Source organism: Mya arenaria, chromosome 7, assembly GCF_026914265.1.
Source record: "Mya arenaria isolate MELC-2E11 chromosome 7, ASM2691426v1".
Classification (NCBI taxonomy): domain Eukaryota; kingdom Metazoa; phylum Mollusca; class Bivalvia; order Myida; family Myidae; genus Mya; species Mya arenaria.
In genome coordinates this window covers 1,113,310-1,133,480 of record NC_069128.1, presented here as the reverse complement: position 1 = coordinate 1,133,480, position 20,171 = coordinate 1,113,310, and the positions used below count along the sequence as shown (strand labels likewise).

The 20,171-nt window shown below is 36.3% G+C and overlaps 1 protein-coding gene and 1 long non-coding RNA gene across 7 annotated transcripts in view; both read left to right on the top strand.

Moving 5' to 3' along the window:
* LOC128240378 (dipeptidyl peptidase 4-like) overlaps nucleotides 1-20,171 on the top strand; it is a 372,769-nt gene that overhangs the window by 272,707 nt on the left and 79,891 nt on the right. The gene's annotated exons all lie outside the window — the stretch shown is intronic.
* Nucleotides 78-4,699, top strand: LOC128240379 (uncharacterized). The gene is made up of 2 exons (XR_008262163.1): nucleotides 78-452; nucleotides 4,438-4,699. It is a non-coding gene; the product is annotated as an uncharacterized LOC128240379 (long non-coding RNA).

The following is a 20,171-nucleotide window of genomic DNA, read 5'->3' as shown; positions in this document are numbered from 1 at the left end:
TTGCTCAAACATTCACATGCTTTGATTTTTGTTCTTTCAGAAATTGTGGAACATGTTCACACACTCTGGCTGTTAAAGTAGACCAGGGAGGAAAATTGCCCCCGGTGTGGGGCTCGAACTCACAACCACCAGAACACTAGCCCGGCGCTCTAACCAACTAAGCTGACCGGGCAGCTGGTTCTAACCACCACACACTACCCTCCCCCCCATTTACCGGTTAAGGCTGGTGGAGGGTCTCCTGCTATTTACCATTGACACCATTAAAGTATTCTGATTGATGGAGATAAGGAAGTCCCCATATTATTGTCTTCAACAAGCCTACCGCAACAGGGGACCTAGCATAAGACCGGAAACCGCCGCCCCCCACACACACACACACACATGATATTTGCCAGTCCAGGCAATGTCAACCGCAAGAGAAAACCAGTGATGACAAGTTTTACAAATAATCGGTAGGACCTATTTTAAAGCTTTTTATAACATTTAGCTTTACTTTGCTGTACAAAAGTAATGGACTATTTGTCCAGAGAAAAACAACAACCACAAAACATTGTCACGTAACGCCACCGCTCACTTAACTTTCGTGATAGTTCGTTCAGTAACCAACCAACAACTGTTCAAGTGTTCTAAGTCTTTATTGTTCCACGTTCTTTCTAAGTATAATAATCAGTATATAATACAGCATGACATTTAAGGTAATCCCGCATCCTAACTGCCGTCCATTAAGGACCCAAGGCCGGTCTCCTTCCGTGCCTAACAAAACTCTGTTTTCACATCCCAAATCATCTCTTTTATACTAATTTGTACTAATTTGTTGTCTACCTATGACAGCTTTACAACCACAGGAATACACGTTTTTGTAATTAACATGACCATTTTGTACATTTGTACCAGGTCGGCTGTCAACCATCTTCATATTCAAATGACAATCAAATATGCCCTACATTACTAAACATGCAGTATGTAGACACATATCCATTTAATTAAATCTTAATTATATCTTAATTATAACGTATTACGTCACATTCTATAGTATTAAACTCTGTTACGTGACATTCGTCCCTTTTTTATCAAGATTTTTAAGAAAATCTTTGCGTCAACCCCAAACAATGGTTATAATTGAATAGATAAATAAAATCGTAAGAAACTATGTTTCTCAACCCCAAACAGGTAAATTAAAAAAAGTAATTCTGACAAAAAAAAAAAATACGCAAAAGAAAATCTGTGCCTAAATCTCAAACAATGATATCAAATTGTATTTCCGACAAAAAATACGCAAAAGAAAATCTGTGCCTAAATCCCAAACAATGATATCAAATTGTATAGATACCGTCCCTTTTTAATGCAAGATTTTCTTTTCGTAAGCAATAGAAAGTAAACTGACACGTTATTTGTCAAAATGTCTGACATAATATAGACTAATTGGTAATTAGCCCTCAGGTAATTAATAAACATAGTAAACAATTTGAAAATAACACTGCAGATTGAGTACAAGTAATTAACACTGACAGTACTGTTGTCAAATTTGGTAATTAGTCAATGTTTTATGTAGCGCTGTTTTTCATGTTATCATTCTGAAGACAGGGAATCATCGTTGTTGTTGTTGCTGCTGCCGTGTTGTTGTAGATGTAGAGTTTATAGCCAAGGGGTTGTTTGATTGTAGAATGTCCCCACCGACTCGAAATGTTCTGCCATTATACGACTGCTAATTCTTGAAGTGTACTTAGATATATGTGTGCAAGTGTTCATGTTATTGAAGATGCTAACGATCTCAAGTTGGTGTTGTCCATCACACAGGAATCATCACGGTCCTAAAGACTTGATCATGTGACGTCAAGCCGAGCACAGGTCATACGAGAATGTGTGCTTAGCTCCTCTGGATATTCCGAAGTGTAACCAATTGGTTAGCACATCACATACGCAATACCAGAATATAGTTCGATCCTTTATGAAACACCGATGACCACTTAACACAATATCGCCACTAGGTATATTATCTCGATATCCGCTGAAGAATAATGTTGATATTAACTGTTCGTATCACGTGACATATTACCTGTACTTTTACCTTTCATTGACATAGGTGTTGCTATTACGATGAAATTTTGTGTTGATATTTTCAAGCAGGCTTATATTTTGAAAGTGGCCCCATTTATAATTAATTACTGTATCTGTGCGTAAGTATTCGTATGTTTGATTTTAATGAATGTTTGACCTAAGTTTTTTTTTTGTGAAACGTTTTGTTTTTTATGAACAGCATTTTATTTTATTAAGAACCTCTTTATGCAATATTTTACAAAGCTTATATGTTAGCTCATAAGTAGTCCATTATTTTAAGAAAACTAATACATAAGTGATTCAATTAATTTATTAAATAACTCACACCCTAATGTGACTTCACAGGAGTCCAACAATTTTGTTGAAATTCAATATCTTGAACGTATCATCTCCAATCACTTAAGAAACCTGGTCTTTCTTGACCACTATCTTTGTTTATCTTTGTACAACTTTGTACATCTTCACAGTTATAAGAAAGCTAAACTCTAGCTTAACATGTTACCATCATGCTTATCATCGGATAACTTACAACTTTATAATTGATTCATTAGTTTTACCAAACTAATCTGTGAGTTACTTAAATAATTTAATTAGATTACTTACTACCTAACAAACAATTTTATTAGTGATTTCGAAATTGAAAATTACTTGCCGTATTCAGGCGATACACTTATATAATGACATCTAAGAAATTACTTTTCGTTTTGCACGCTTTCTCTCTCAGACCTTACTATGATCCAAACAATGATTTATTTATATGATTTTAACAACTTTAAAACCATCACCAATTTACTCAAAATTATATAAAATGATATATTGACAAAATACTACAATTATTTACAAGACTATAAACTTACTTAATTTTAATGATTTCATATCATTAATGTCAAGTTAATTACAGGTAACATTGCATTCATTTACCTATCTGATGTGTTTGACAATTATTTACAGTTACATGACAACTGAAGTAATGAAACCTGCCATTTGTCTCCTTCTTCGACATAAAAAATATTTCATTTTGTATTATCTTCAGTGTTTGCACTAAACCCTGAGTATAAGTCATTTTTTTTTTTTGTATTTATGCAACTTTCATTAATGTTAGACCTGCTAAATAAGTTTACTCAAATTCTTTTAATTACATTTCTTTCCGTGTTAATTATTCAATTAATGTCCTTAAATGACTTAGTTTTCTTTTTCATCTAGTTATTCAATAATGTACTTAAATGATTCTTCGTTTGCATTTAACAACGTTTTTTTCACACCTGTTTTACTTTTTTTTATCGAATTTCTCAATATTTTTATCTTTGTTACCTTAAATACTCATTCTTTAGTTTATTCTTAGTTAAATCAAATGGTTTTATTGTACTTAATAATGTAGAACGTTGTTAAGTCAGAAATTAGATTACTTAGGGGTTCTTTCAAAAAAACAGCTTTGCTCTGATTGCATTTATTATCCAAAACTTTAAAATTTTGCCCCGTTAAATATCCCAAAATTATAGCAACACATGTCATATCTAGGCAAGAAATACAAAGTAATAAAATGTCACTAACTTTTGTCCCGTGGCCTGGTCGCGCTGCAATGTCCATAGTCACTCGAACCGCAGTTGTCATCATGTACCTTTTTCTTTTACGTTTCAAATGTGATCCAATAGTTTTCAGTACTTCGCCGTTGTGTTCCACGTCAACCCTGTTCTTGAATATCCTGGTCACGGCACCAAACTTTTACGTGTCACGTAACGCCACCGCTCACTTAACTTTCGTGATAGTTCGTTCAGTAACCAACCAACAACTGTTCAAGTGTTCTAAGTCTTTATTGTTCCACGTTCTTTCTAAGTATAATAATCAGTATATAATACAGCATGACATTTAAGGTAATCCCGCATCCTAACTGCCGTCCATTAAGGACCCAAGGCCGGTCTCCTTCCGTGCCTAACAAAACTCTGTTTTCACATCCCAAATCATCTCTTTTATACTAATTTGTACTAATTTGTTGTCTACCTATGACAGCTTTACAACCACAGGAATACACGTTTTTGTAATTAACATGACCATTTTGTACATTTGTACCAGGTCGGCTGTCAACCATCTTCATATTCAAATGACAATCAAATATGCCCTACATTACTAAACATGCAGTATGTAGACACATATCCATTTAATTAAATCTTAATTATATCTTAATTATAACGTATTACGTCACATTCTATAGTATTAAACTCTGTTACGTGACAACATTAGCTATTATCTTGTCAATATTTCATTATGATATACATGTAGGAAGCAAACATCAAAGGCAGTAGCATTTACAGCTAGTATTAAAATATTTAACAATACATGTAACTGATTTATTTTAATATTGGCATCTTTTATTTATTTCAGGAAAGTGTGGTCTTTTGAAGAGAGTTCTTGAAGTTGTTCAGCATGTTGTTTTGATGGATTCTTGGAAGGATGTACCTCTATGATGTTAGCTTCAGTTCTGGATTATAACACCAGTTGTTGCATATTTAATATCAGATTTATTAAATACATTGTTGTTTTGCAAACATTACTTAAACTTTGATATTTCTTTGGTGTTTATGTATGATATTGTAGGTGAATATCTCTTTATTGCAATGGCAAATATATTTTAAAATATATAGCATTAGCAGAAGTTATTTTGCACTGTTAAAGCTGCACTTTCACAGATTGATAACTTTGACAACTTACACAGGATTTGATTGCATTTATCATATTTTGGCTCGGAGAAGTTTGCTTTGTGATTTATATATTAGGTCTTAATTTAAAGAATGCCAAAATAAGCCGATTCTGAGACAAAAAGTGTCAAACTAGAATACTGTGAGAGTGCAACTTTAAGAATACTATTAATCGAGTGTGCGTGTGATCCGGACTCTGAACATTGGATGAACTATCATTAAATATTGTAGATTTACGTAAATGGCCCAAAATATAAGAATAACAATGAAAATATGTACATGTTTGACTTGTTCTTTATTCATAATAAGTCTAAGTCTTTACAGCACATGTTTGGCAGAATCAAGTTCTAATGAACATAATAATTGATTTAAATGTACAGTGAAATAAATTGTTTTATACAGAAAATAATACCATAACGATTCAGACCGATCTGTTCTCGTTTTTTTGGGGGGTGGCTCAAATATTTATCTGAGTTTTGGAGGAGGCCTAGCTGGTGTGAGCTGGTCAAATACAGTAGCTGCTTGAGGGTCAGGGTTTTCTTGATTGGATTTCCCGTCGACAAAGTGCTGATATGAAAATAAGAAATCTATGAAATGTGTCGGAATGACAGCTACAAAAGCCATTGTTTACATAGGATCCATACGAGTAGATGAGATTCGGAAGCATGCGATGGTTCGGACAAAAATTTAGTTGTACGATATTTCCTGATTTAGTTTGAAAGCAAAGCAGTTTATAAAAACTACATAACGGTATCAACAAAAATACATCTATCTTGAATGAAATCAATCGTGTCCATGTTGAACCTGATATTAAATGGCCATTAATGCCGATTTGACAACACAAGCCAAAGCATAAATGTACGATGTTTATAGTTATAGTTTAAAAATAGTAACACTTATTTAGGTCATGCACGGACAATTTCAGTATTAAATAAATTTTGAGCGGATTGAAATAAGTAGTTTTGTTAAAAAAAATACTTTTGTACAGACGTATAGATGTTTCGCCTTTGAACGATCTTTCAAAATTTCCAAGTTCAGCTGTTGATGAGGTCTTCCACAGAGTCTGATACAGCACTTGTATTTTTCTAAATAACTCGCTGGTTTCGAATACGGAACGAATTGGAAGCCATCTTTAGTCGGCCTGGCTACCTTGTATCAGAATTACAAGTGCCATGACAACACATTTTTACCATAATACTTAAAAAGGCGAGGAATTGCCAGCGCATGTATATGACGGACTCTGGTCAGTTTGACGGACAAAATGGCGGATAGCAACACGGCTTATCAGCCCTGCATTCTGATTGGCTGATAGGACCTGTCAATCAAATCCTGTCGTAAGGTCAATTCTGATGAAAACATGCACCTGTCCAGGTTCTTAAGTGTCAATAGTGGTAAACGATTTGAACGGCCACAAATTATGTCAAACAAACTCTAGAAATCTCTGTTAGAGAGACTTATTCATCTATCAGGGATGCCAACAGGCACTTACGGACAAATTTCAAGTGTCTGCTAATGTGTATTTTGCAAAAATATGAGTTCTCCCATTTCCTCCTGGATACGAAGTTATGCTGCCGAGTAAAATATCAAATCCAGGAAATAGTTTCTGAAATGCATTGTTGTGTTTCATTTTATGACTACGACCATCGTTCACGGAATGTCTGGTTTGTTAATTCCTCGGCTTTGCATCCCCTGTTCATTGGCATTGTGTCGAGGTAGGGTGCCAAATTGCCCGTGTATTGTTCATTGGCTAATAGCCATTTACAGGTTTGCTCAAGGAACAAAAGCTGCAGCGTTTATGCTTTGAATGATCAATATTTACTGATCGATGTTAACGGGAACCGGAATACAAAATAAATTTATTGAAATAAACAATCTCGAGTATTTCCCAGGTGTGTATATGTGTGGGGGTGTTCGTTTTTGGTCGTTGTTGTTTTTGTAGTTTGTTTGTTTTTTTGTGTGTTTTTTGTGTTTTTTGTTTGATTTGTTTGCTGGTGAAGGAGTGCGTCACTCAGGCCTTTAGGGGAAATGATCAGATTGTTCATTCCATATGTTAGCATATATAGTAAATATGTGAAAATAGCTGGATTAAGGAATATAACTAGTTGTATCACTTCTCACCGTGGAGAGTTGTGGAATGTCTTAGTTGTTTTTGTATGTAGTCTTTCTCCGCTGGTGTGTACGCCGTCTGTCGTTAAGTGTAATGTTGGGCGTTGAACTTGTCTCGTGCAATAGGGTCGTGGTAAACTGTATGGCCACTTGACTTGTGTCTATATTATTCATTGTTTTATTAGACTGAACATACGTCAGTCACAATTATTTACCGTTTAGTACTTTTTAGCTAAACAATATTATTATAATTATTATATGTACGATAAACGTTATCTTAAGCACTAAGAAGTAAACATCTCTCTGCAGCCTATTAATTGGTCCGCAGGTTATCTTTAGGCTTGTTTGCACATTAAAATCATTTTATTGGTTTATATCAATTTTAGATAAATATTGACCAATCAATCAAATTTTTGCCAGCTGAATCAAAACAAAAACGAAACAATTTTTAAGTTTGTGGCGGATCCGTGGTCTAGTGGTAACGCAATTGACTATCAGTCCTGTGTCGCAGGTTCGATTCCCCGTCGCATCACTAAAATACTAATCGTCTCCCGGGAGGGACGTTAAATGGGGGTCCCGTGTGACAGTGCTATACACTGGTGCACGTTTAAGAACCAGGTTAGCTCTAACCAGGGTTACATTCTGTCTGTGCATTATGCTCTAACAACCTAAAATGATTAACAATCTACGGAGCCGTTTGGGCAAGGCCCGAGTGCGAGTATAAATAAGCTAACACACCACCACAAGTTTTAAACAATACGGGTTGGCTGCCGATTATGCAGCGTAGGAGACTGCGTGGTTCTATATAGAAAAAAACTTCAGCTTATGTGTGACACTCTAATGACTTGGGGAAGGCAGAACTTCCATCGAGGAAGATAAGAGATAAGAGACTGAGTCGGCCAGTTCAAACTTTAACCTGCACATTTTTTTCGGAAATTACGAAAGAAATACATACGTCAAAAAGTGTAGAGTCCGGCGGAAAATGGGGTCGGTCGGATTAGTAGAAACAAACATTGTTTTACGCCTTTCATGTGTTTACTTAAAGCGTATGTCTTGATATTTGCTCCGTTTGACATTCAAGGCCAAGTTTAAAGGCAAAGCATAAAGGCCTAGTTTAAAGGCTAAAATTACGATGGATGCTTGCTTTCTTGACTTGTTCTTGTTGTTCCCGTGTCATTAACAGAACTGTCCGTTACGTTAAGTAAGCATGCCCCTATAATTGCAATGCATTGGATATAAAATTGTCTATTTTACTAAACTAATACTGAAACACAAACCTCATCCACAATGGCTTTGACTTGCTTAAAGCATTCCTAATAAAACCATGGCAACATTAATTTAAACCTACTTAAGTATGGGATTCAAGGACATTAAAGATATCTCCGTAGCAACCGCATTGCTATTTATCTCTATTTGCTTGTTAGCGGCATCTGTGTGGTTATGCGTGTGGCCACTGGAAGACAATGTCAACAATGAAATGGCCGTGAATAAACTCGCTGACAAGTACTGTGAGCGTAAGGTATATTATTTAGCGTCATCATCATCATTATCATCATCATCATCATCATCATCATCATCATCATCATCATCATCATCATCATCATCATCATCATCATCATCACCACCACCACCACCACCACCACCACCACCACCACCATCATCACCACCACCACCATCATCATCATTATTATTATTATTAGTAGTATTATTATTATTATTATTATTATTATTATTATTATTATTATTATTATTATTATTATCATTATCATTATCATTATCATCATAATCATCATTATTTTTATTTTTATTATTATTATTATTATTATTATTATTATTATTATTATTATTATTATTATTATTTTGATGCATTGACACGTTTTGTGTACATAATTTTAGTAAAACTGTGGTTGATCAACCCTGACTTGGACTTTAATATAATAATGGACAAGTTCAAGACAACACTTGTACAGCGGAAAACATAATAACACCATATACAGAAGCACGGTTACACAAGCATGTAATTATGATGTCAATAGCGTCGGAGGGGAAAGGTGTAATGATAGGTTTGGCTTGACAGGGTTAATGCATTTCCTTACAGAAAACTCTGGAAAAAAAGATACCTTGCTAATGTTTAAATGGGTACATTAATCCTGCGTTATATAGGCTAGAATCTGAACTTTTCGAAGTTGATTTTAGTAGACAACTCTACATAAGACTTAGTTACATGATCTTTGATTGTAAAAAAACTAATGACTTTACATAACACGTTTTGCGGATTAAAACACCGACTTCGGCCAGTATTAGTATTAGTTACTTATTAAAGACATATCAGTATAACTTATTTAGGAATGATTGAATTCACTGTAGTACACTAAATTGTGATGTTGAAGTTAGAAAGCTTATGTTTTTGCACAGACTCTTTAGCTTAAATGTCCACTGCACTAGCAGGAATCTGTGTATTCGTATGTATCTATTATATTTATCACAAGTTGAAACTTACATGTATATGGTATTGTACCTGATTTAGCCATAAATAGCATACAAATTGTATTCCCACAGCGATTACAGATATATAATGAACACTCCTGCAAGACATTGGTGCCGCAGTGTCACACTCCAGCAAATAATTTGCGATCAATGTTTTAAAGTGTATAATCTAATCGTAAAAAATCAAATAAAGTTCGACATATCCACAACATCACGATAACGGAGTTCGACATAACGAGTTTTGTCTGTAGATAGAACCAATCAATGCAGCTAAACGTGCAAACTAATAGAGAGATAACGTATCCAAGTCTTATCCAGATGGCTGCTGATTGCTTTTTATATGAAGCATTCCGAGAGAACAAAATCCGTTCATGTTGTTACGATACCGATGGGAATTTCAAGGATGGCCTTCTTGAATGACACAATGATAATAGTGTACGAGTATAAAGTGTCTGTTAACCATCTATTATAAAGGGGGATAATAATGTTCCAGTCCCGATATGGGATGAATGTTGTGGTTCCCCTTTGGAGGTCAAGACCAATAAGAAAAGGTAACTTCGATCAGAAGAGGTATTGGGAAATTGGAGTTGCTTCCCTTTTCTCGGTATTTTTTTAGGTCAATTCTTTCATATCAACGATCTTATAGTTATGGTTGTAACATGATATATTTTGAAACTTGAAGTTTGAAGTTTTGCTTGACATATTACTCTATGCTAGTTCAGATTCACAAGTTAATTCATTAGTCTCATAATCTATAGCTTATATTCAGGACACTCATAACAGTACAGACACACAACAACAAGAAATAAAACAACAGAAATACCCTGGTCGATTTTATAGATATACAGATCTATGGGGCATATGCACGTACATAACAGATTAAAGGCAGTGCAGTGTTAAAATCATTATTGTTATATTGGTTGTTGAATTCTATTACCTTGTTCAGAAGCTTGGAATGTGTTTTATTACGTGTTTAAATATTCAGCGACTGAATGATTTGTCGCATACTTGGCATATTTCTGTAGTGAGAAGGAAGATCCAATATCTTCTCAAGTCATTGCAGACACCATAAGCATTCATCATATCAATATTAATATTCCGGGGGGGGGTCGAAATAAAGGAGAGCATATTTGAGAAGAAAAATGTTAGAGTCTATTTTTGGGGGATCATCAACCGTTGAAACATGACTTTGATTTTAAATTAAATTAACACCAATCATTGAAAGAGCTTCATCTACCATTGTTGTCAAAGGACACATCCAGTTGTCTGTGACCATTCCTAAAGACTCACCTATGACATCGTCGGGTATCCCTGATACACTACTATGCTTCGTTGTATATACCGTGGGCGATTTGACTAGAAAAATATCGTAACCATGAATATTAAATAAGGCAGGTTTTTTTTGTTCCGCAAGGACAAAAGAATACATCAACATTAAAATAGATATGTTCAGCACAAAATACTAATTTGGTAGAAATATCAACTTTTAATTCAATATAATTCTACTTAAATATATGTAAATAGACAGTAACATATTGAGCTGTCTTCATCAGAGAGTTCATACGAAAAAACGGAAGTTACCAGTAAAACTAAATAAAGAAACAACACAGACAACAGCAACATAAAAAACACGATAGAAACAGTACATGAACTTATGAATGCCCAAATTCGTATAAGTATATGTATTAGTATTCTATTCTTATGTTAAATAGATTATTGTATCTATGTTTAAAACACACATAAGAACATCATTTCTGGTGGTCATATAGCATAATGATTTTGTACCATTTTGAAAGACTCTTTGTGCTTCAATTTAGTTTATCAATTTCCCTCAAAACGGTCGGAGAGAACTGCAGTCCGAAATAATGTTAAGCATAACATCGGAAGTACTTCCATTGCATTAATTACACATATACTCGTTGTGAATTTGTAAGAATGTTAAAGTATTTGTAGCGCTCAATGCGCGAATTCGCTCCTTGGGACAACTTTTTTCTACATTGAACTTTGAGAGATGGAATCATGTATTTGCAAGAACTTTCCAAAGCCAATGTTGTTTTCGATGTGTGATAGCCAATTTTCTTTCTGAAATTTCAAAACCGCAATTTAGTATCAAGTAATTGAATATATATTGTATGCCGTTTGTATGACTAAATTTACACTAAGGGGCAAACTTTACCCCAAGGGAAATAAGGGTAAACATGGAAACTGTCCATGACCAATCATAACTTCTGATTTTAAACTCTCGAGATTGTTTTGTGGGTACGAAGCATTTGTTTCGAGAGTTTAATTCTCTGCTATTCACCATTATGATTGAGCACTCTTAATCAAACATATGTACAGCTTTTAGTGATGTTCCGATGATCGATTATAATCGAAAATCGATTGGTTGTGCCTGAAATCGGCGACAATCGATTGTATTTGGTTAAAATCGATCATCGAACAAAAAAAATGACAAAATATAAGTAAGTGTTCAGACGTTATCTTTAACAAAATCGCAGATGAAAGCCACAATGAGCAAGTAAAAATGAACTATTTTTGATATAACACTTAATTACTTCAATCATAGACATAACGTATATGCATATAATGATTAAGAGTTTAATAATGTGCATGAATAAAACTTCACTTTAGGTTTAATCTAGTATTTTAAAAAACCGATTGTACTATCGATAATCGGTTACTTGAGTAGAACCGGTTATCGATTGTAAAATTGGAACCGATTCCCAACACTAACAGCTTTGTTCACACTTTTTGCTTCCTAAGGAGTTTTGTTCCAGAATGTAATTCTCTGTTGATAATTGCTGTCAATGGAAACTCTCAATCAAACATAAAGTAATAATTTCACGCTTTTTGCTTCCAAAGGAATTCTATTTCAGAATGTGGTTCTCTGCTATTTGTGTTATTGCCTGACAAGAAGGTGTAAATTTCTTGTGGAATTCAAGCGATACATTATTTACATTTTCATCGAAACAATCATGATTAACATGATCAATTAGGAATTTAATGATGTCTGGTGTAGAATTTTATTTTCAGAAATTCAGAAAAAAACACACCAGACTTTCGCTATATACTCACATAAAATTCGATTTGTAAATCATAGGTTATGTTATTCCCAGTTATACACATGCCTACTTAACGCCAACTCCACCACTTATCGGCGGTAAAAGAAAATGTTCTGTCGAAATTTCCATGGTGCAGGTTTTGTCGACATGCGTATATGACATTTATTTTATCTGTCAGATGTTTTCCTTTTTATTCAAATGGGCACATTTCGAATTTTAGAAAATGTGACTCCGTGTAAGAACAATCTTACTTCAGGGTTGCTTAAATTTCAGCGAACGCAACAGTTTTGTTTTCTGAGTGTCGAATGTTGTTTGTTGAGCCAGCGCCACATTCGTGGACTGAATCACGTTCGAATGTTGTTTGTTGAGCCAGCGCCACATTCGTGGACTGAATCACGGTCGAATGTTGTTTGTTGAGCCAGCGCCAAATTCGTGGACTGAATCACGGTCGAATGTTGTTTGTTGAGCCAGCGCCACATTCGTGGACTGAATCACGGTCGAATGTTGTTTGTTGAGCCAGCGCCACATTCGTGGACTGAATCACGGTCGAATGTTGTTTGTTGAGCCAGCGCCACATTCGTGGACTGAATCACGGTCGAATGTTGTTTGTTGAGCCAGCGCTACATTCATGGACTGAATCACGGTCGAATGTTGTTTGTTGAGCCAGCGCCACATTCATGGACTGAATCACGTTCGAATGTTGTTTGTTGAGCCAGCGCTACATTCATGGACTGAATCACGGTCGAATGTTGTTTGTTGAGCCAGCGCCACGTTCATGGACTAAATCACGGTCGAATGTTGTTTGTTGAGCCAGCGCTACATTCATGGACTGAATGTCGAATGTTGTTTAGTGAGCCAGCGCTACATTCATTGACTGAATCACGGTCGAATGTTGTTTGTTGAGCCAGCGCCACATTCATGGACTGAATCACGGTCGAATGTTGTTTGTTGAGCCAGCGCCACATTCATGGACTGATCACGGTCGAATGTTGTTTGTTGAGCCAGCGCCACATTCATGGACTGAATGTCGAATGTTGTTTGTTGAGTCAGCGCTACATTCATGGACTGAATCACGGTCGAATGTTGTTTGTTGAGCCAGCGCCACATTCATGGACTGAATCACGGTCGAATGTTGTTTGCTGAGCCAGTGCCACATTCAATTCATGGACTGAGCGTCGAATGTTGTTTGCTGAGCCAGTGCCACATTCAATTCATGGACTGAGCGTCGAATGTTGTTTGTTGAGTCAGCTCCACAGTTATTGTCTGAACGTCGATTGGTGTTTGTTGAGCCAGCTCCACATTTATGGTCTGAACGTCGAATCTTGTTTGTTGATCCAGTGTCATATTCATGATCTGAATGTCGTCGGTTGTACAAGCATGTTGATGTTGGTCATTATCTTACATTAACCCACAGACAGCCATTGCTAAATGACGAAATGGCTGCCATTAGGAGGGGGGGGGGGTGTAAAGTTGATTTACAAACATCTCATGTGCTCTGGTAATGACTATCTATCTGACAAATCCCAATCGAGCGCATTTGTCACTTGAGTAGGACATCTCTTGTTCAACTAACTCACAATTTCTTCGATATTATTCTTCATAGACAAAATCCCCGGGGAAAGTGTTTTACACCCAACCTCATTCATATTCATCGTGAGAACATAAATGACAACTAGGCTAACATGATTACAGATCACGTGACATAAACCGCGAAAAGTTTTTAGAACAGTGTTATAATTACTGATGCTGTTTTTAGTCGTGTTAAACTAGGCGTTTTAGAATCGATAGCGTGTCTTTTAAAAATGTACCTTAAAGGGACACGTTCACAAATAGAGACAACGTTGTTTGATTGAATATATTTGTTGACATTGAGTTTACAAACTTTCTAATCACCAAATATTTATTTAAGCATATGTTCAAGTCAAGTCTTAAATCATTAAATTCTAAAAAGCGTTACTATCGCTTTTTGACAAAAGAGAGCAGATGATGTCGTTTCATCATTGATACATGTACGTGAAGTTAGCGGCCTAGCGGCCTAGCGGCCTAGCGGCCAAGCGGCGTGAAGTTAGCGGCCAAGCGGCCTAGCGGCCTAGCGGCGTGAAGTTAGCGGCCTGGCGGCCTAGCGGCCTAGCGGCGTGAAGTTGGCGGCCTAGCGGCCTAGCGGCCTGGCGGCCTAATTATTTTTTCTATGTCCAAGCAATTGTTAATGCGTTTTTTTTAAAACAATGATAAATCAAGGTTTTTTATTCATATAGTTACATAGCGGCCTTAAATTGTTATCTATTCAGAATATTTTTCTTTACCTTTTATTCTAAAACAATTTAAAATTAACTGTTTTATGCACAAATTATCACTCTGAAGCGTTTTTCAACTTTTTTTCAAAAAAGTCGATATAGCACTTCAGCGGCCTAGCGGCCTAGCGGCCTAGCGGCGTGAAGTTGGCGGCCTGGCGGCCTAGCGGCCTAGCGGCCTAAAATGGTATCCTATTTCAAACCATGTATACATGCATTTTCTTCTAAAACAATGACATATTAACTGTTTTATGCACAAATTAACACTTTGAAGCTATTAGCGATTATCAACAGTTTTTTTTCAAAAGTGTCGATTGAGCAGTCAGCTATTTCAAAGCATTAAACATGCCTGTTCTTCTAAAACAATGATATATTTACTGTTTTTATGCACAAATTATCACTCTGAAGCGTTTTTCAATTCTTTTCCAAAAAAGTCGATCGAGCAATTCAGCGGCCTAGCGGCCTAGCGGCCTAGCGGCCTAGCGGCGTGAAGTTAGCGGCCTGGCGGCCTAGCGGCCTAGCGGCCTAGCGGCCTAAAATGGTTTCCTATTTCAAACCATGTATACATGCATTTTCTTCTTAAACAATGACATATTAACTGTTTGGATGCACAAATTAACACTTTGAAGCTATTAGCGATAATCAACATATTTTTTTTTCAAAAAGTCGATTGAGCAGTCAGCTATTTCAAAGCATTAAACATGGCTGATCTTCTCAAACAATGATGTATTTGCTGTTTTTATGCACAAATTATCACTCTAAAGCGTTTTTTTTTTTTTCAAAAAAGTTGATCGAGCACTTCAGCGGCCTAGCGGCCTAGCGGCCTAGCGGCGTGAAGTTAGCGGCCTGGCGGCCTGGCGGCCTAGCGGCCTAGCGGCCTAAAATTGTTTCCTTTTTCAAACCATGTATACATGCATTTTCTTTTAAACAATGATATATTAACTGTTTTTATGCACAAATTAACACTTTGAAGCTATTAGCGATTATCAACAGTTTTTTTTTTCAAAAGTGTCGATAAAGCAGTCAGGTATTTCAAAGCATTAAACATGCCTGTTCTTCTAAAACAATGATGTATTTACTGTTTTTATGCACATAATATCACTCTGAAGCGTTTTTCAACTTTTTTTCAAAAAAGTCGATCGAGCACTTCAGCGGCCTAGCGGCCTAGCGGCCTAGCGGCGTGAAGTTAGCGGCCTGGCGGCCTAGCGGCCTAGCGGCCTAAAATGGTATCCTATTTCAAAGCATGAATACATGCATTTTCTTCTAAAACAATGACATATTAACTGTTTGAATGCACAAATTAACACTTTGAAGCTATTAGCGATAATCAACATATTTTTTTTTTCAAAAAGTCGATTGAGCAGTCAGCTATTTCAAAGCATTAAACATGGCTGATCTTCTAAAACAATAATGTATTTACTGTTTTTATGCACAAATTATCACTCTAAAGCGTTTTTTTATTTTTATTTTCAAAAAAGTTGATCGAGCACTTCAGCGGCCTAGCGGCCTAGCGGCCTGGCGGCCTAGCGGCCTGGCGGCCTAGCGGCCTAGCGGCCTAAAATTGTTTCCTATTTCAAACCATGTATACATGCATTTTCTTCTTAAACAATGACATATTAACTGTTTGGATGCACAAATTAACACTTTGAAGCTATTAGCGATAATCAACATATTTTTTTTTCAAAAAGTCGATTGAGCAGTCAGCTATTTCAAAGCATTAAACATGGCTGATCTTCTAAAACAATAATGTATTTACTGTTTTTATGCACAAATTATCACTCTAAAGCGTTTTTTTATTTTTATTTTCAAAAAAGTTGATCGAGCACTTCAGCGGCCTAGCGGCCTAGCGGCGTGAAGTTAGCGGCCTGGCGGCCTAGCGGCCTAGCGGCCTAAAATTGTTTCCTATTTCAAACCATGTATACATGCATTTTCTTTTAAAACAATGATATATTAACTGTTTTTATGTACAAATTAACACTTTGAAGCTATTAGCAATTATCAACAGGTTTTTTTTCAAAAGTGTCGATAAAGCAGTCAGGTATTTCAAAGCATTAAACATGCCTGTTCTTCTAAAACAATGATGTATTTACTGTTTTTAGGCACATAATATCACTCTGAAGCGTTTTTCAATTCTTTTCCAAAAAATCGATCGAGCACTTCAGCGGCCTAGCGGCCTAGCGGCGTGAAGTTAGCGGCCTAGCGGCCTAGCGGCCTAGCGGCCTAAAATGGTATCCTATTTCAAAGCATGTATACATGCATTGTTTTCTAAAACAATGATATATTATCTGTTTTAAGCAAACACTATCACTCTGAGGCGATTATCAACCTTTTTTTCAAAAAGTCGAACAAGCAGTCAGCTTTTCAAAGCATGTGAACATGCCTATCCTTTTCAAAAATATGTTGATAATCGCCTCAGAGTGATAGTCTGTGCATAAAAACAGTTAACATATCATTTGTTTAGAAGAAAATGCATGTATACATGCTTTGAAATAGGAGAGCATTTTAGGCCGCCAGGCCGCTAGGCCGCTAACTTCACGCCGCTAGGCCGCTGGGCCGCTAGGCCGCTGAAGTGCTCGATCAAATTTTTTTGAAAAAAAAACAAAACAAAAAACAAAACGCTTTAGAGTGATAATTTGTGCATAAAAACAGCAAATACATCATTGTTTTAGAAGATCAGCCATGTTTAATGCTTTGAAATAGATGACTGCTCAATCGACTTTTTTGAAAGAAAAAAAATATGTTGATTATCGCTAATAGCTTCAAAGTGTTAATTTGTGCATTCAAACAGTTAATATGTCATTGTTTAAGAAGAAAATGCATGTAAACATGCTTTGAAATAGGAAACCATTTTAGGCCGCTAGGCCGCTAGGCCGCCAGGCCGCTAACTTCACGCCGCTAGGCCGCTAGGCCGCTAGGCCGCTGAAGTGCTCGATCGACTTTTTTGGAAAAGAATTGAAAAACGCTTCAGAGTGATAATTTGTGCATAAAAACAGTAAATACATCATTGTTTTAGAAGAATAGGCATGTTTAATGCTTTGAAATAGCTGACTGCTTTATCGACACTTTTGAAAAAAAAACTGTTGATAATCGCTAATAGCTTCAAAGTGTTAATTTGTGCATAAAAACAGTTAATATGTCATTGTTTTAGAAGAAAATGCATGTATACATGGTTTGAAATGGGAAAAAAATTTAGGCCGCTAGGCCGCTAGGCCGCCAGGCCGCTAACTTCACGCCGCTAGGCCGCTAGGCCGCTGAAGTGCTCGATCAACTTTTAAAAAAATAAAATAAAAAACGCTTTAGAGTGATAATTTGTGCATAAAAACAGTAAATATATCATTGTTTTAGAAGATCAGGCATGTTTAATGATTTGAAATAGCTGACTGCTTAATTGACGCTTTTAAAAAAAAAATGTTGATAATCGCTAATAGCTTCAAAGTGTTAATTTGTGCATAAAAATAGCTAAGATGTCATTGTTTTAGAAGAAAATGCATGTATTCATGCTTTGAAATAGGATACCATTTTAGGCCGCTAGGCCGCTAGGCCGCCAGGCCGCTAACTTCACGCCGCTAGGCCGCTAGGCCGCTGAAGTGCTCGATCGACTTTTTTGAAAAAAAGTTGAAAAACGCTTCAGAGTGATATTATGTGCATAAAACAGTTAATTTAAAATTGTTTTAGAATAAAAGATAAAGAAAGATATTCTGAATAGATAACAATTTAAGGCCGCTATGTAACTATATGAATAAAAAACCTTGATTTATCATTGTTTTTAAAAAAAAAACGCATTAACAATTGCTTGGACATAGAAAAAATAATTAGGCCGCTAGGCCGCTAGGCCGCTAGGCCGCTAGGCCGCCAACTTCACGCCGCTAGGCCGCTAGGCCGCCAGGCCGCTAACTTCACGCCGCTAGGCCGCTAGGCCGCTTGGCCGCTAACTTCACGCCGTTAGGCCGCTAGGCCGCTAGGCCGCTAACTTCACGTACATCATTGATACAGGCATCCGTTTCATATTTCACAAGAAACGTTTTCTTTCGATAGTTGATCGTATAAAACGTGAACAAGTCCCTTTAAAGCTGCTCTCTTATAGATATACCGTTCTTACAACTATTTATACTTTGTCTTGGAAAGAGCAATTTTTTGCGTAAATATCTGCAAACCAGTGATAAAGATTGCTGCCAAAAGATCAGATCGTAGATTTTCATATTTCCGTTCGAAAATTTATGTTTTATAGCTTTAACCGTTACTAACGGATTAAGAAAAAGGCAAAATACATCAATTTTTGAACTTAAATATAAACATCTGCGATCTTATTTTTGTTAGCAGTATTACATAACTAATTCCCATGCATATTCGCAAAAAATTGGCTCGTTCCGAGACAAAAAAATTGTCGATACGTTCAATCTGTGAGAGTGCAGCTTTAAAAGGAATACGGCTTTGAGGACAAGTTATTTATCCTGATGTTTATTCCGTTACGTGCTTGTAGGGCTGCAATTTAAAATCCATTAGTGTCGAATTATCAAAATTTCCAATTTGAAAATCGATAGCGATTCGTTCTTTAAATAGGTTGTTTTACTTACAAGCTGTTTCAGACAAATTTTGTGTCCGTGACAATTCGTTAATTTTTAGTTTGTTTGTCTTCGTTTTATCAAGTGTCAAATATAATAACTAATGATATATTTTAAAATCGGTAGTGTTTCTATAAATAAAAATAATTGGTATTTATATAAAAAAAATAACTGATGCGTCTACGTTTCCAATTTGTTGAGTCTCGAGTTGAATTATTAATAGTGTAAAACAACGCAAGAACGATGTTCATGTATAATGCACTAGTAACCACGGCCCCCAGGTCCGGTAGATTCCGGCGATACCGGGGGAAATAGGACGTTGTTTATACCTTCCAGGTGGCCCCGCAGTCCCGGGTGAATGCGGTGGTTTTGTTTTCACTCCGAAAATAGCGGGAGACGGGCCTTACCTAGGTATACCAGGCTGCGGGGGCATTTGATGGGGATTTTACCAGTAGTGTGTCCCCGCAGGTCGGGGTTTTTACCTGATTCTTTGCTGGACCGAAAGTCAAAGTCCCCGCTATTTCCCGGACCTGGGGACAATGGTTACAATTGACTGGTATATATTTTGAGAATAATTTTCAAAACGGCATGTTTGCTCTATAAGCTATTTAAAGATATTATCATTGACAGAACACGCAAATTTGCTTGTGTCCAAATAATCCGAAATTGTAATATAAATAACATTTTCGGGTATAATTCGAATAAATCAAATAACACGGGTTTTTTCTTTCTTTTTGATTGCAATCATATTGTGACTTCTGTGTCAGTGAGGGGGGGGGAGGAGGGGAAGTTATTCATTAAAGGATTTGAGTCGTAATTTAAATCTGAAATTTGTTTCCACGTCAAAAAGATAACCTTTGATGAGGTTTTATTGCTTAAATTGGGTCTCATTAAAAACTGGCTGAAGTTTAA